Raw genomic sequence first — 6,249 nt, forward strand, 5'->3', positions numbered from 1 at the left:
TGTTGGAGAAAACTTTCTCAACCTTCCATGCCTCGAATGTGCTCCTGCAGCAGCAGTATCGAGAGAAAGGGTTTAAAAAATATTCTGAGTTAATTTCTTGCCTTCTTGTTGCTGAACGCAACAATGAGTTGTTATTAAAAAATCATGAAGCGCGCCCAGCTGGCGCCGCCCCATTTCCTGAAGTAAATGCGGCAAATCATTACCCCAGAAGAGGTAAATGGCAAGCTTTTAATAACAAGAAAAATTATGGAAGGAAAAAGAATTATGTTCAAAAGAGAGGATCTCACCAGAAGTGGGACAAAGAAAAGAATATCGGGCAGAATAAATCAACCGAGGAGAAGTGTTTCCGCTGTGGTGGAAAGGGCCATTGGTCACGTACCTGTCGTACCCCAAGGCACCTAGTCGATCTTTACCAGGCATCTTTGAAAAAGAACTACAAAGGAAAGGAAACAAATTTTGTTTCAAATGATGCTGAGAACTCCACCACTCATTATGATGTATCTGATTTCTTTGAGGACCCTGAAGGAAATATTGGCCATTTGATCAATGATGGAATAGTTTAATATGTGAAATTGTGAAGTATCTATGTAAATAAATAATGTAAAAAAAAAAATTTATTGTTAAAGTTTTATTTTCTATGTATTTAAGTTTCAAATGTGATGTACATAAATAATGAAATATTGATATTTATGAATTTTGAAATTATTAATTGTGTCAAATTTTAAAATAAAATTTTGGTATATGACATTATTTTATGTACAGTGTTTCTTAGAAAATAATTCGGATCAAGTATTCAATTTAACTGTGCATACTACTCATTTTATTATTATTTGTTTTTGAAGAGAATGGCAAGGATATGTAATGAAGATGTATGCCTTGCGGATAGTGCAAGTTCGCACACTATTCTCAAAAGTGATATATATTTTACCCATCTTGTGCCAAAAGAGGAATATGTTAACACTATTATTGGCTCAGGCAATGTGATAGAAGGCTCCGGAAGAGCTACAATTTTGTTTCCTGGAGGAACAAAATTTATAATAAATAATGCACTATTATCTACCAAGTCTCTGAGAAACTTGTTGAGTTTCAAAGATATTCGCCGAAATGGATATCATGTTGAGACGATGAATGAGGGAAATCATGAGTATTTATGTATAACAACTCATGATTCAAATAAGAAAGTTATATTAGAAAAATTACCCTCACTTTCATCTGGGTTGTATTATACCAAGATTAGTGCAATTGAATCACATGCCACTGTAAACCAGAAGTTTACTAGCTCAAATGAGTTCATAACTTGGCACGACCGATTGGGTCATCCGGGAACAACCATGATGAGGAGAATCATTGAAAACTCTCATGGACATTCACTAAAGAACCAGAAGATTCTTAAAACTAGTGAATTTTGTTGTGCTGCATGTTCTCAAGGGAAGTTAATTTTAAGGCCATCACCAGTAAAGATTGGATTTGAGTCTCCTGAATTCCTAGAAAGGATTCAAGGTGATATATGTGGACCTATTCATCCACCATGTGGATCTTTTAGATATTTTATGGTCCTGATAGACGCATCTTCGAGATGGTCACATGTGTGCTTATTATCTTCTTGCAACCTGGCGTTTGCGAGATTGCTGGCTCAAATTATTCGATTAAAAGCACAATTTCCAGAAAACCCAATTAAAGCAATTCGTCTTGATAATGCTGGTGAATTTACTTCCCAAGCTTTTGATGCTTATTGTATGGCTAATGGAATAAGTGTTGAACATCCAGTAGCTTATGTTCACACACAAAATGGGTTAGCAGAATCACTTATTAAGCGTCTCCAATTAATTGCTAGACCCTTGCTTATGAGAACAAATCTCCCAACCTTGGTTTGGGGGCATGCAATTTTACATGCTGCAGCACTTATTCGTTTGAGGCCAACGAGTTACCATCAGTTCTCTCCTATGCAATTAGCTTTTGGCCAGCAGCCAAATGTTTCCCATTTAAGAATATTTGGGTGTGCGATATATGTTCCCATTGCGCCACCTAATCGCACCAAAATGGGACCCCAAAGAAAATTGGGGATATATGTTGGATATGACTCTCCCTCTATAGTGAGGTATCTTGAGATACAAACTGGTGATGTGTTTAAAGCCCGGTTTGCGGATTGTCATTTTGATGAATCAAAATTTCCAACATTAGGGGGAGAGAATAAGTTTCCTGAAAAGGAACTTAATTGGAATGCATCATCATTGATGCATTTAGATCCTCGATCAGGGCAATGTGAACTGGAAGTTCAAAAGATTATACATTTGCAAAGAATAGCAAATGAATTGCCTGATGCATTTTCCGATACAAAGAGGATAACCAAGTCGTATATACCAGCGGAAAATGCCCCAATTCGAGTTGATGTCCCAGTAGGACAAGTAGCCACTGAAGCAAATTCACGCCAGAAGTGTGGCAGGGCGGAAAATGCCTCAATTCGAATTGATGTCCCAGTTGGACAAACTGCCACTGAAGCAAATACACGCCAGAAGCGTGGCAGGCCTGTCAGTTCCAAAGATAAAAATCCTCGAAAGAGAAAAGAGGTAAATACGATTCCTGTTGAAAAAGACATAGTAAAGACACCTGCAGTTGTCCAAAATTCTGATATAACGCCAGAAGACGTTCAGGTACCTGAAAATTGTGAAAATGACGAGATCTCGATAAATTATGTCTTTACAGGAGAGAAATTGGACCGAAATAAGACAATTGTCAATGAAATATTTGCATATAATGTGGCATTAGATATCATGTATGAAAGTAAGGATCTTGAGCCAAGATCAGTCGAAGAATGTCGACAAAGAAATGATTGGCCAAAATGGGAAGCAGCCATGAAGGCTGAATTAGACTCACTTGCAAAACGTGAAGTCTTTGGACCTGTAGTCCGTACACCAGAAGATGTAAAACCTGTTGGATACAAATGGGTATTTCTGAGAAAACGAAATGAGAAAAATGAAGTTATGCGCTACAAAGCCCGACTTGTGGCACAAGGTTTTTCACAAAGGCCCGGTATAGATTATGAAGAAACGTATTCCCCCGTAGTGGATGCGATAACCTTGCGTTATTTGGTCAGCCTATCTGCATATCATAAACTGCATATGCATTTAATGGATGTGGTAACAGCCTATTTATACGGCTCATTAGATCGTGATATCTATATGAAAGTCCCTGAAGGACTAAAGATATCTAAACCATCCAATGAATATTCGCAAGGGTTATACTCAGTCAAATTGTAAAGATCTTTATATGGTCTAAAGCAATCTGGACGAATGTGGTATAATCGTCTTACTGAGTATCTGGCCAAAAACGGATTCAAGAATGATGATATCTGCCCGTGTGTTTTCATAAAGAAATCTGCATCCGGATTCATTATAATTGCTATGTACGTTGATGATTTAAATATCATTGGGACTCCTGAAGAGATTCCAACAATTATAAAAACTCTAAAAGAAGAGTTTGAGATGAAAGATCTTGGAAAGACTAAGTTTTGTCTCGGCCTGCAGATCGAGCATATAAAAAATGGGATCTTTATTCATCAAACAACATACACAGAAAAGATCTTGAAAAGATTTTACATGGATAAGTCACATCCATTAAGTACCCCAATGATTGTAAGATCTTTAGATGTGAAAAAGGATCAATTCCGTCCTAAAGAAGAAAATGAAGATATCCTTGGTCCTGAAGTACCATATCTTAGTGCCATTGGAGCGCTAATGTATCTTGCTAATAATACGCGACCTGACATATCATTTGCTGTGAATTTACTAGCAAGATATAGTTCCTCTCCAACCAGAAGACATTGGAGTGGAATCAAACAAATCTTTCGATATCTTCATGGGACGGTTGATATGGGTTTGTTTTATCCCTATGGATCCAAGTCACAATTAGTTGGCTATGCAGATGCTGGATACTTGTCTGATCCACATAAAGGGAGATCTCAAACAGGATACCTGTTCACATATGGTGGTACAGCTATATCTTGGAGGTCCACGAAACAGACGATTGCTGCAACATCCTCTAATCATGCTGAAATACTGGCGATTCATGAAGCTAGTCGCGAGTGTTTTTGGCTGAGGAGTCTGATTCAATATATTCTATCATCATGTGGACTGATTGATCATAAGATAGCTCCAACTGTCCTGTTTGAAGATAATACAGCATGCATTGCTCAACTTAAGGGTGGATACATCAAAGGTGATAGAACAAAGCATATTTCTCCCAAATTCTTCTCCAACAGATCCGTTCAAGTGACAATCTGGCAGATTTATTTACAAAGTCACTCCCAAAATCCTCCTTTGAAAGATTGGTACATAAGATTGGGATGCGCCGATTTCGAGACATTAAATGATGTCAGCAAGAGGGGGAGACTGTACTCTTTTTCCCTTGGTCAAGTTTTTTTCCCATTGGGTTTTTCTTGACAAGGTTTTTAATGAGGCAGTTCTCATCACAAAGGATTTTGTACTTTTTTTCCTTCACTAAAGTTTTTCTTTAGTAAGGTTTTAACGAGGCATAATCCTAAATGGACATCCAAGGGGGAGTGTTGTGACTAGGAAAGGATAAGAATGGATGTCCATTTAATGGGCAACCCATTTTCTACGTTGAAGAGAACAAGTTCTTAGGATGAAAGAAATAAATGTAGTTTGAAAAATAAACTTCTCTTTGCCTATAAAAGCATGATCTGAGGCAAGAGAATATACACAATAATAATAAAATCAAATACTCTCTCTTTATGTTACAATCAAATACTCTTCTCTTTATATTTCTACTACAGTTCTTTCTCTTCTTTTATTTTATAAGTATTTTAAATTCTATTTTCTATTACTCTTTACATATAATATTAATAGCAATATTAATCATCTTTATTATATTGAGATTGTAACAATAAACAAATGCGATTCTCTCTCTCTTTATTTTTAATACTCATTTCTATCTTTGTATATATATACACATTACAACATATAATATTATTATATATATATAAATTATTATTGAGCTAATTATTTTAATACTAAAGTCTTCTATTTATACATCTCTATTATATATATCTTTTATTTCACAACAAAGTTAACTACGTCTTTGTTGGTTATATAAAAGAAAGGCCAATGCTATTATATAGATGGCCAAAAATTTCTACATGTATAGATTTAAGGTGTTAAAATAAGATTGGACTTTGCCTATAATAATAGAACCCGCATTGATGAACAAATTATTATCGATAGACCCACCATTTGAATTGTTGCAGAAAAAACACCGAAACCAGCATAAAGTTTTAAAATTTGTGTCTCATTTAAATTAGTTAATAGTTCTAATTAATATTTAATAAAATTTTTTGTATTAGGCCAGAGGCCAGTTACTGAAATTTTTGGATTGGACCGGGGGACTAACCTTTTACGTTAGTTCAATGTTTTGTTGCCGTGATAACAAAATTTAGGTTTAAAAATTATTATTAATTAATAAAATTAATAAAACTATATTAATTTGTTAGAAATTTTGTTTTATCAATTTGAATAATATAAATTTAATTTATGCTGTGTAGCAAAAAATACTATGACTTTAAAACTTTATTTGGTAAAATTTTTTAATAAAATTATTTTTTTTCTTCGTGCATAAATTTGATGTAATAGTGGAGAAAAAAATTAAAAAACGATAGTAATAATTTTTTTAATATAGAAATATATATTAGCACTTAATTGAAAAAAATTGTAATAAATCATGTAAAAGAGGGAATAGACATTATTGCATGACTATTTCCACCATCTTTTAAATTTTTTTTTACTATCACAAAATTTACGTAACAGAATATTTTAAATGCATAGTATATTTGTACCATTATTTTTTAAAAAAAATAATGTAAAATGCTTCTCATTTTATTTTTTGTCACTCAGGATAAATTAAATTTATATTATTTGAAATTATAAGAAAATTGTCTTTAATAAATCAATCTAATTTTATTATATATATGTAATTAGAAAATTTTGTTCAAAACTTTTTTTTGAAGGTAATAGTATTTTGTAAATATTAACAATTACAATATAAAATAAGAATAGCAAAAATATTATATAATAAAATTTTATTTAACAAAATCAATACAAATAATAATTTTTAAACGAAAAAAAAAATTTATATTGACATAGAAAGTATGACATCAAGTTTAAGTCCAGAATTCAACTAATGTTATGGCCGAACACCAAAAAAATTATTAATACTAATTAAATCTAATTTATCTAA

The sequence above is a fragment of the Arachis ipaensis genome, chromosome B5 (genome assembly GCF_059453495.1).
Source record: "Arachis ipaensis isolate K30076 ecotype BB chromosome B5, ASM5945349v1, whole genome shotgun sequence".
NCBI classification, from domain to species: Eukaryota; Viridiplantae; Streptophyta; class Magnoliopsida; order Fabales; family Fabaceae; genus Arachis; species Arachis ipaensis.